The 13035-nt window shown below is 33.1% G+C and overlaps 1 long non-coding RNA gene across 1 annotated transcript; it reads right to left on the minus strand.

Annotated features, from left to right (window-relative positions):
- Positions 1-6235: 6235 nt before the first annotated feature.
- Positions 6236-6878, minus strand: LOC143592547 (uncharacterized). The gene is made up of 2 exons (XR_013145943.1): positions 6420-6878; positions 6236-6388 (listed from the first exon to the last, which is right to left on the minus strand). It is a non-coding gene; the product is annotated as an uncharacterized LOC143592547 (long non-coding RNA).
- Positions 6879-13035: the final 6157 nt, after the last annotated feature.

Here is a 13035-nt window from a genome sequence, read left to right on the forward strand (position 1 = left end):
AGGGTCACTAAATCTCATATACCAGCTGCTAATGCTCCAGCTCGAGTTGAGATTCCAAGCAAGAAAAATAATAATAATGCACCTCATGAATCCCAAATACGTTTAAAACGTGGAAGGCCAATCAGTTCAAAGGATAAAAATCCTCGAAAAAGAAAGGACTCTGAAAAGGATACTGACCCTAAGGATGGAATGATCGACAGAACCTTCCATCAAGAAAGAATAAATAATTAACATTCTCTCAGGAAGAAATAAATGATTCTAATAAGGAACTGTCAATAAACTATGGACAATCACATATAATGTGGGATAGACATGAAATGGAAAATATTGATGATATATTTTCTTATTATGTGGCAAGTGATATCATGGAAGAAAATGATGACCCTGAACCAAAATCTGTAGATGATTGTAAAAATCGACAAGATTGGAACAAATGGAAAGATGCTATGCAAGCTGAATTAAACTCACTAAACAATCGAAAGGTTTTTGGACCTATTGTCCATTACACCAAAGTCAATGAAACCTGTAGGATATAAATGGGTTTTTGTGAGAAAACGAATGAGAAAAATGAAGTTACAAGATATAAAGCAAGACTTGTAGCTCAAGGTTTTTCTCAGAGGCCAGGAATTGACTATGAAGAAACATATTCTCCTGTTATGGATGCTATTACGTTTAGATATTTAATCAGCTTAGCAGTCTCCAAAAATTTAGAGATGCGTCTTATGGATGTTGTCACAGCTTACTTGTATGGATCACTAGACAGTGACATCTATATGAAAATTCCCGAAGGATTTAAACTCCCGAAGTAATAAGCTCAAAGCCTAAGGAAATGTATTCCATAAAGTTACAAAGATCCTTGTATGGAATGAAACAATCTGGAAGGATGTGGTACAATCGTTTGAGTGATTATTTGGTAAGCAAAGGATATACAAATAATCTTATTTGTCCATGCGTCTTCATCAAGAAGACAACATCAGGATATGTGATCATAGCTGTGTATATTGATGATCTAAATTTAATTGGGACACAAAAATAAATTAATGAAGCAATTGCTCTTTTAAAGAAAGAATTTGAAATGAAAGACCTTGGAAAAACCAAATATTATCTTGGTTTACAAATTGAGCATATGCATAATGGGATACTTGTGCATCAGTCAACTTATACTGAGAAACTCTTAAAGCGTTTCAATATGGACAAAGCAAATCCTTTAAGCACACCAATGATTGTTAGATCACTCAATGTTGACAATGATCCATTTCGTCCTTGCGAAGATAATGAAGAGATTCTTGGTCCCGAAGTACCATACCTCAGCGCAATTGGAGCACTTATGTATCTTACTAACTGTACAAGACTTGACATTTCTTTTGCAGTTAATTTATTGGCAAGATTCAGTTCATCCCCTACTAAAAGACATTGGAATGGCATTAAACATATTTTTCGGTATTTAAAAGGAACTGCTGATTTAGGTTTATTTTATCCTAACGATTCAAAAGAAGGGTTAGTTGGTTATGCAGATGCATGTTATTTATCCGATCCCCATAAAGCAAAATCTCAAACTGGGTACGTATTTAAGAATGGAGGAACTGCGATTTCATGGCGTCTCAGAAACAAACACTCATCGCAACATCTTCAAATCATGCTGAAGTCATTGCATTGCATGAAGCTTCAAGAGAATGTGTATGGTTAAGATCTATGTCACGACACATATTGATTTCTTGTGGACTAGAGAAAGATCGAATTCCAACTCCTATCTATGAAGATAATGCAGCTTGTGTCTCGCAAATGAAGGAATGGTATATCAAAAGTGACATAACAAAGCATATACCACCAAGATACTTTGAGTATACTCGGACCTTATTAAAGACAATCAGGTTGAGATGAGATATGTCCAATCCAGCAACAACTCAGCTAATCTTTTCACAAAAGCACTTCCCACAACAACATTCAGAAAACATGTCCATGATATTGGCATGCACCATGTACGAACAATGTAACGACCTGCAACTTGAGGGGGAGCTATATGCTGCACTCTTTTTCCCTTAGCTAAAGTTTTTTTCCCATTGGGTTTTTCTTTAGCAAGGTTTTTAATGAGGCAGTACTTCAAGACCCCGAAGTTTTGAAATGGTGTCATTCAAGGGGGAGTGTTATGAATTATTGATGAATGCTATAATATTATTGATGGATGACACAATTGTCAAACATCTTTAGTCACACGAACACTCCAAGTGAAATACAATAGTTTAGATTGTCGGTTGATTTACTTTTTGAATAGTAGATTTGATATTATAAATAGCATGTATTTGTAACGATGTTTCTATCCCAGTAGAACTAACAATTCATATATATATCTCTTCACTCTCTTGTCTCTTAGATATAATAAAGATCAATTATCATTTCAATAATCTTATTATAATTAGAGCTAATATTATATACACCAATAGAGTTGTCCTTTTTATTCCTAGATGCAAGCCAACACCTATCTCAAAAATCCATCCATTCCACTCCATGTGAAAGTAGGAATCATTGCTTCACAAAAGCAACCTATATATAAATATATGTTTGTTTTGTTTTCATGTTATTCATCCCATGTCACAATATCTTCTTGTTAATTATTGATAATTGATGGACACCTCACAATTTGATTAAACCATAATTTTAAAAGGTTGTGGTTTAAAGATATACAATAAAGCTTGGGCTATGTTTTTAGTTCTAGCGTGTCTAATAAGTAAAAGTAGAAGCGCATATGGATATTAAAAACGTCATGTTTTGTGCGTTTTAACTTTTAACACACTAAAATACTTCGTTGTATATGATACCGTCATTCAAAAAAACTTTGTTCTATACGGAACTTGAGAAAACAATGAAGTAGAACTAACTCATTTTTGCACCTAAGGTATTTACTCTTTGACCGAAATTTGTAATTTGAATCTATTTTTGTTTTTTTTTTCAAGGAAAATTTTCAGGATTTTTGGCTATTTAAAACACTTTGTCTTTGTCATTAAGCCATCAATCATTTTGGATAATATACTAGATAAAAAAAAGTCTAAAACAATATTATTAACTTATATTTTGTTGTCTATATAACCTACTAAGTGAAACTCTGTTTAATAATACACACGAATATAAATTGGATTTTGTGTATAATTGACTTGTTATTGATAACACAAAAGAAAGACTGATAACTAAGTTTCATTGGGGTTCTTTTATCTTTAGTTGACCCAAGCCACTACTCTTTTGGTAGCCTAAAGGCAAAATATTCCTTATATTGGAATTTTTTGATTTTAAAAGATGAGGTAAGATACGAATATAAGAAAGGAAGAGGTTACTAAAGCATATTTTATATGCTCCACTAGCGGTTATCATTCCTTTATATTTTACATACTAAAACCGTGATGAAGGTAAAGAATGGGACGTTAAACTTTCATGAAGTATGATACATTTAAACAAGTGATAACACATTGGTCATTTTCCCTGTTTATAAACACATTTTGACCTATTAGCATGTTTGATTAACTTCCTATCTTCTATGTATATTACAACATCTTAAGCTGACCAATCTACAAGGAAGAGAAAGTGGAATGAGAAACAAACTTCAATGCATTATGTACAACATTTGATCCACAAAGTCTCATAGTATGGTGTTGCATTAGGTATTAATCGAATCGTGTTAAGTTTTAAAATAATTAAGCCTAGTCAGTATCCATCCAAAATATTCAAGAACTATCCCACGACTATAAATAATGCAATGGCTAAGATAAATATGTATATATATGTTTTACTTTTAAGTTGGGAGACTATACTTTTGAGATTTGACAATTGTGAGTTTATATCTAGCTTATGTTTCATGGCTAATGTTTTGTTATATAAAACTGAAAGGTTTGAGAATGCACACCAATTGCTTGACGAAATGCCTCAACGACATTTTGAGATGCAGATTAACTATTATGAATGGTGGCTTTTCAAAAAAAAAAAAAAAAAGAATCGGTGGTTTTGGCCGATCATATGTTTTTAGGTCACAAACCATTTGAACCCGAATTAAGTTGGGCAAGTTTTAGAATGATCTGTGGCCTGGCGTGGCCTATTTGCCATGCTTAAAAGGAGATCTTCCTTTAGGGTTTAAATAGATAGTTAAGTCATGTTTATGATTTGTATTGAAATATTTGGTGATTGCTTGATTTTTTTTTTGTCCAAATTGTTAGTTTACATGTAAAATTATATTAGTGAATTGGGTTTTAATCTTCTAGGATTTTTATGAGGAATTTGATTTGGTTTGTGTACATTGTGCTACAACCCAGTGGTTAGTTTGCCTAGCTTCTTCTGTAGAAACATTGTTCTAAATTTGCTTGTAAATCAATTAACTTTGTTGTATTCTTTAAGTTGTGGTTGATGAGCTTTATCTTTGTGTGCAACAAATATGCTTCAATGATGATGATTTGAGTCTAAATATTAGGTTTCGTATTCTATGATTACTTTCTTTGAGCTAGCTGCTAACCTTCGTTAAGTTTATTGAATGGTAAAGTTGTACGCTTTATACGGTATTGTTGCATTGTGATGAGATAATTATATCCATGTATATACATACATTTTAATTTCTAATATAGACTTTCTTTAAAACGCTTATAGTTAATTGCTCATAATTTTCTTCTTAATTATGTTTATTAACATTGTAGGATCCAATACTTATGATAACAAAAGCTGATGGTATTAAGCTGCCTGGTGAGCAATATGGTGGACTGTTTTACATTGAAAATCAAACGACTAATATTTGGCATGTCACTATTAAGAAAGAAAGAAAGAAAGACGTGTTATGTATACCATTGGCATCTAAACTGATGCCAACAAGTTGTTATTAAACTTTGTCTCATGATATGCATGTTCTATACAAATAATTAATAAGATTTCTTTGAGAGGATTTCAAGTTTCAATTCAATTTGGATTCTGTGCGCATATGTATATGCACTTTCGGAAAATGGAGTAAATGGCTTGGATGAGCGACACTGACGATGATGACCCATTATTTATTCTCTTCATATTGTTATGATTTATCAAATATTGTTTCAAAGTTCAAAATATTCAGTAGAGTATTTAGTATTATTCTTCATATGTTTTATTAGTTATTGTTTTTATAGTTTATTTTTAATTGGAGTCCAATGATATTGTTGGTTGAAGACGGTACATATTTGGGGTTGAAAAAACATACCTAGGACTAAAGTGACATGGTATATGAGATTGTATATCAAAGACTAAAATAACGTATTATCATAAACTAATATTAAGTCTTAAAACCATCTTATTAGGGACTACACAATCATAGAATTGCGAATCAAATGAAATGTATTAGGGACAAAATGAACATGGTTTAAAGACTGGTTTTCTGTCATGTATTTATTGACCGTCATGTATTTATTGACCGAGGCCTTACATCATGTAATGTATTTATTGTTATCTAATGTCATTAATATCATATATCTACTTCTTGAAGTATAAAAGTAACACTTCACAACATAATCCTTGATTTAAATATACCATATATCTTAAGCATGTCTTCCATAAAGTTTTGTTTTGCAGTCTTAATCATAGTCGCAATTGTCGGTAAGCTACATGTTACTTACTGTTGTTCATGTTTATTACTTCTAACCTTCAAGCATATGAATAACATGCTTGTGCTAACATATTACTTATTTGAACTGCTATGTATATGTCTAACTAATTTAGGGAGCAATCTGATTATTGGCGAAGCGTGCAACTAAAGTTGGATTCTTGATCCATGTGAACTTTATACTTGTAAAAATCAATGCTATGAAATAAGAGGGGGTGTGGACAGGAGAGTGAACGCTTAGTGGTTCTTGTTTATGTGTTTGGATTTGTTAAGACTTGCAGATTTTAATAAATAAAAATACTATCTTACTTATTTTCCATTTCTATTTAGATAGTTGATACGCATGCTCTTTTGACAAAAAACGACAAATCAAATAATATATAAACTTAAATAATGTATAAACTTAGGGTAAAGTTATAATACAACTGACAACAAAAATGAGAAGGGTGAGAAGGAATATAGTCCATTGATCTTAAATTTGAATGACTGAGATTAATTTAATAAATAAAAATTGATGGAAAGGGCATGAATGTAATAAACCACCTTTGTTGACTTTCTCTCTCCACATGCAAGGCACATGTCAATTCCATCATCATTTTAAAATGTTCATAACTTTTTCATACGACATTATTAAAAAAAAAATTCACCATAATAATAAGCGTTTTTTTATCTTTAATATGAGTATCATATTGTTATATAAAAATAAAAAAAAATAATGGGTTTTTTTAATTGTGTTTTTTTGTTGTTCATTGTGTAATATGTTGTTTCCATTGTGTTATATTTACCAGACTCTGTTTCCATTGTGTTATATTTACTAGACGCTGTTTCCATTGTGTTATATTTACCAGACTATGTTTCCATTGTGTTATATTTACCAGACTCTGTTTTCATTGTGTTATATTTACCAGACTCTGTTTCCATTGTGTCATATTCACATGACTCATCTTATACACAATAACGCAATAGTCTAACTGCACAATGACACAATAATGTTGTTTCAGACTCTGTCTCCATTGTGTTATATTTACCACACCATGTCTCCATTGTGTTATATTTACCAGACTCTGTTTTTATTGTGTTATATTTACCTGACTGTGTTTTCATTGTGTTATATTTACCAGATTCTTTATCCATTGTGTTATATTTACCAGACTCTGTTTCCATTGTGTCATATTCACATGACTCATCTTATGCACAATAACACAATAGTCTAACTGCATAATGACACAATAATGTTGTTTCAGACTCTGTCTCCATTGTGTTATATTTACCAGACTCTGTTTCCATTGTATTATATTTACCAGACTATGCTTCCATTGTGTTATATTCACCAGACTCTGTTTCCATTGTGTCATATTCACACAATAGTCTAACCGCACAATGGCACAATAATGCTTATACACTCACACAAATGATCTTATATGACACAATAACACAATAGTCTAACTGCATAATGACACAATAATGTTTATACACTCACACAAATGATCTTATATCACACAATAACACAATAGTCTAACTGCATAATGACACAATAATGTTTATACACTCACACATATGATCTTATATTACACAATAACACAATAGTCTAACTGAACAATGACATAATAATGTTTATACACTCACACAAATGATCGTATATCACACAATAACACAATAAGACACGTTAGACACAATGAAAAATAAAACCTAAAATGTATCGTCGTTGTTTGAAGTTGTATTTCGCTTCTTTGGAATATTTTTTCTTGTTTCCTTTCTCTTTTTAGTGTCAATAGGTTGTTCTTCAAGCAACGAATTCTGAAGTGTCGTCTCCGAGACGGTGATTCAGTCGGAGGTTCGATTGCCGCCGTCGGAGATGACGCCATTGATTCGTGAAGGAGGTTCAGTTGAGATTTCAATCGAAGAATGGAGATGGAACAGTTTGTGTTCAGAGGAAAAGATGAAGAAAATGGTAGAAGAAGTGATGAAGAACGATGGACGGAACAGTTTGTATTCTGATTTTGAGGTTTAAGTGTTTGCCCTTGATTTTCTCTAATATTACAAAATTGTCACCGCCCTTTTTTAAATCATTGATTTTGTTTGAGATTTGATCCAATGGTTGATAATCCTTCTCACACTTCTCATTTTTTATCCCATTTGTAGAATAACTTGACCCTATAAACTTATACTATAAAACATAAATTCCCCTTAAAACTTCAAATTAATATTATTATACCTTACTAGGTTATTGACCTGTGTACGACACGGGTGGAAATATTGAAATTGTCTAATAAACACATGTAATTTAAAGGACAACATAAGTTGTTATATGTTTTTGGGACGAAAACATACTTCAAGTTGTAAATAATATCAAAACAAATGATTGTAAAACATAAAGATAAACCAAAATAACATTCAAATTACAATCCTTAAAAAACGTAATCAAAAGTTGAAAATGTAAAATTCATAAGCTACTAAAGACTTCCTTATAAATCATATATTTCTTTTATTTGTAATTTTACCTTCCTTTTCTAATAAAAGCATTTTAGCATCGTCTATACTTTTCACTCTTGATAAAGCTACAGAAAGTTGTTATTGTGCAAACGCCGGGTCTCCAAGATATATGCCAACTCTTTCCAGAGACTGACCTTGACTTTTTGTCAATGGTCATTACAAAACAAACTGCAACTGGAAACAGTGGGAAACTTGGACAAGTTTGTCGGGGGGGGGGGGGGGGGGCAGACTTAAAATGTATTGTGAAAATCATAAACTCGGGCGGGTCGGGCTCAAATTTTCGGTCAATAACGGGTAATGTATTGTGAAAATCATAAACTCGGGGGGCCGGGCTCAAATTTTCGCCCAAAAACGGGTAAATTTACACTGCGTATACAAATTTTCGGCTAAATATCGGAAAATATACACTACTAAGTGGAAAAGCAAGGGGGCGGGGCGGGGCCACCCCTGGCCCTAGTAAAGCTGCGCCCCTGACTGGAAACCGCTTTCTCTTCTATTTAAATAGAAGTTTCTTATATGAATGAGTTAGACCACTATGAGTTATATAAGTGTGATAACTAATATTAGTACCTGAAGTAACTTTTACTTAATAAAATGCCTACTCAAATTAGTTACTTGCAATCTAGTTCCGTTGCACAAACCGTTCTTCTGATCAACATTCAGTAGTAACATTATTGGCACACCGACTTTTTAAACCAATTTGTGGTTAGGCAATCCAGATATTTTTAAACTATTTAGAAAATCCGGTGAGGGTAAAGCTGGATTGAAACAAGGGTGCTTGTACTCTACATAATAGAATTGTTAGCTTTAACTTTAGGTGATGCACCTCAATTATTTGAATTTTGAAAAGACAAAGGTATCGGTGAGACATTTATTTATTATCAAGAAAAATGATAACAAGTTATATTGTACTGAATATGTTCAAATGGACAAGTTTCTCAAATATGGTATATGATTGAGAAATGCATTGAATGTGGTATGACACATATTTGTCTCCTGCAATAATGCTTGCGTTGTACCTATGTGTTATGTGGTTATTTAACTATTAATTTTTGGGTCCATAAAAGTGACGTAAGAAAATAAAACCGAGATGCAAAATATTTATCAAAGCACAAGAGGTTTCAACAAAGTTATTGTCACATGGTTGGTATTAACCCTTTGTCACATGGTTGGTTTTAACCCTTCGAATATAACGTCCATATTCTTTTATATACCCCACCACCCTTTTCTTCATTCATCCATTAATGACTGATTATCAGCTCGTTTATAAATCAAACTCGCAACTAATTTGCAATATAATCCCAAGTCAATCGGCGTATATCAAGGCCCTTACTCGTTAAATTAATTTGATTTTAAGATGGAGACAATTGACATCATGAACACTATAAATACAATGTATTTGTGTCAATTGATAGGTTCCATGCCCTCTCATGAACAATAGTCCTTTGGCACATCATTGTTCAATTTTGGGATTTAGTAATCTATGGTTCTTATGAAATTGGATTGCTTTCTTTATTTCGTGTTCTTGTTTATTATTTGTAACTTGCCGTTTAACTCGTTTAAATAGTTGTAACGCTTCCTTCCTTGTATGCAATTTACTGCTTTTTCTATTTCTTGTATTGTAATTCATATTAATAAATTGTATTTTGTTTTATATACTACTAATGGTTTTCCTACATCATTCTTAGTTGGTATAAAGTCGGTTCTCTTTCATTTACCTTCTAAGAAATAAATTGATATTAACTGTTATATGTGTCAAAATTCTTCACTCCAATTTAATTGTTATAAGATCTATCTTTACCTCTTCAGCTTGGGATCCATATGCATCACAAAATTTGTTCGGGCGGGTTGATAACTTTTAATCTTTGTTATCATTTATTAAAACATAACTTAGCTTGTATTAATCTTGTAAACCATGTGGCATCTAATGTGGTGGCATACAATATATTTTTGCATATAAGTAAAAAAAAAAAAACTTTTTTAATAATATAAATAAGGAAAAATTCTTAATCTAGCCCTTTTATAGAGGGAGAAAATACATTTTGACCCATAAATCCTCAACATTCCCAAAATGGCCCAAAAAATATGTATTGGAAGACACTTTGAGAAAAGTTTTGACGAGATTTCTACACCAATTATATATTGGCACGTGTAAAACAAGCTGACAAGCGCCAATTTTTAAAAACGTTGAGGAAGCCGTCTATAAGATTTTTGGTAAGAGCGTCAGTGCGTCACCATGATTCCATTCAATCTGAATGAAAAATACTTGCAATTGTTCCTTGTAACTTTTGAATAAAAAAATCAATTTTATTTGTAATTTATGTCAAAAAAGTGTTTCAGGGCAGGCCAAGCTCAACCCATAACAATTTGACCCATGCTAAAAGTATCCATGTTTTGACCCGCCAGGCCGCCACCAAATTGACCAATCAGCCCAACCCACATGAACTCACATTCACGGGAAATAATTTGTGCACATTGGAAAGACAATCAAATAATGATAATCAAATAAGTTGTACAACACAAACAACTACAAAGATAATCAACGTTATTCTAATCATTAAAAACATTTGGATGGTTAAGGGTGATTTTTAATAATAACCAAGATATATACAATCATACTTCTTGAAGATCAAGATCATCAAAAAGAACTGGAAAATCTTCATCTTTCATGATCAATAGCTACAGTAAACATAACTATTTTATCATCCTTAACTACAAAAAAACAGTAATTGACTATGTCAAATAGCGGTTTTAAATAAATGAGTGTGTTTGAATCAAATGATAATAGATATTGAACACAACGAATTCATCATCAATAATAACAAATCAAAGAAACAGTAATTTATAATCAAAATAACGATTTTAAATAAAAAAAAAAGATGAATCAAATACGTGTTACATACCTTCTTAAGAGATCGTAAAACTTGATTAGTTACCATGGAGATAGAAGGCGGCCGTAATGTTTTTGTCAAAAATTAACGAAACAATAATAGCCGGAGGTAGATCTTCGCGAGTCGGGACACCCGCCCCAATCCGCATCCGAAGATGCCGTAAGCTTCGTGGATGGAGAGGGAGAAATGACAAGGCCCTGAGATAAAGTACCTTGATATACCAAAGGATCCGTCTAAGAAATTGAAAGTGCGGTTCCCTTGGAGCATGCATGAAGAAACAAACTAGTTGGACCGCATAGGAAATATCCGGTCGAGTAATTGTGAGATATTGTAGAGCACCAGCAAGGCTTCTATATAAAGATCCATCCGAAATTAGAGTGCCAGCCGTGGCACTTAGTTTGGAGCCTGCTTCGACCGGGGTACTTACCGTCTTACAATTTGACATATCCGCGCGGGAAAGTATGTCGGAGGCATACTGTGATTGAGATAGGAACAACCCTTCTTTTTTTCTTTGAACTGTGATGCCGAGGAAGTGATGCAGCGACCGAGATCGGTCATTTTAAATTCCGTTGAAAGTGATTGAATAATCGTTCGAAGCAATGTATCACTTGAGGCAGTTAGGATGATATCATCCACGTAAAGTAAGATGTATGCCATTTGATCACCTTTTTTTATAAATGAATAAGGAAGTGTCGCAAATGCTACTCTTAAACCCGCACTTTGAAATATATGCTGCAAAACGATGATACCAAGCTCGTGGGGCTTGTTTTAAACCATAGAGTGAACGGTTAAGTTTGCAAACATGTTTTGGGTGCGTTGTTGAGACGAACCCCGGCGGTTGGAACATATAAACTGTTTCTTGCAAGTGGCCATGAAGGAATGCATTTTTAACATCCATTTGATGGATTGGCCAAGATCGTGACACTGCTTGACTGAGGACTCTCCGAATTGTAGTGGGTTTTACCACGGGACTAAACGTGTCATCACAATCGACATCCACCGTTTGACTTTTACCATTAATGATGTGCGAAAATATCTATATAAATAAAACATGAATCGCAACTAAGCTTTAAAATCCAAACAGTCTATCATAGTTCACACAAACGGCAAGTGTACCGGTCGCGTATAGCAAAGATGAGGAAAGTCCGGATATCGAACTCGAAGACACGTGAGAACGGCTCAGATTATAAACCCTAATCCAAGTCCTACCTAATAATATTTAATTGATTTTATTATTAAATACTTAATCTAACTTATTTTAACTAAATTAATTAACTAAACTTAACTTAACTTACTGAAACACTTAACGAAACTCAGAAACTTAACTGCAATCGGAGAAAACGTCTACCTAGGTAAGAATCATATTGAAGGTATATAAGTTAATGGATTGAAGACTCTCACGACACCGGTTCCTAAGGATGACACAACTAAGGTTCACTCAAGAAAGCTAGATCACCTCTCAGTCTCACTAACAACCTCTAACTTACACTTAGTTGATTTTATGAACAAACCGGGAAACGAATTGTTAAAGTGCTCTAATGTCGACTCTCCTCTCGGTCTCACCGACACACTAACCTAATGGAGACGAATACTCGCAACCAAGGATTGAGGAAAAATTTAGTTTAACTTAAACTAGATCAACTAATCGCTCATAAAACCTAAACCCGACAAGAACCGAACCCGCTCTCGCGCGATTCTAGTCTTAACAAGTAAAAGCTATGAGACGATCTTACTTCCTATCACCTCTCGGTATCTAAGAAGGTGTTCACCCGCTGATTCTAATCAATTAATATACCCACTTAAACCCTACGGTTGATCACCCCGCAAACAATCTCTAAACACAAAGTAAAGAGTTCAAACACGCAACAATCAATCAAAACTTATTCAATTAATCAAAGTAAGAGGTATATGAGTATAATTAATAAAAACACAGCCACTAAACACAACCTAATTCAATGTTAAACCAAACTTTCATTAACAAATCAAGTCATGATGACCAACAATCCATATTACTCATTAAAACCTAACAATAAACATCTAATCTAGGTAGAA

The sequence above is a fragment of the Bidens hawaiensis genome, unplaced genomic scaffold (assembly GCF_021521415.1).
Source record: "Bidens hawaiensis isolate Kalapana, Puna unplaced genomic scaffold, B.hawaiensis_p1.1 tig00041050_1, whole genome shotgun sequence".
Lineage (NCBI taxonomy): Eukaryota > Viridiplantae > Streptophyta > Magnoliopsida > Asterales > Asteraceae > Bidens > Bidens hawaiensis.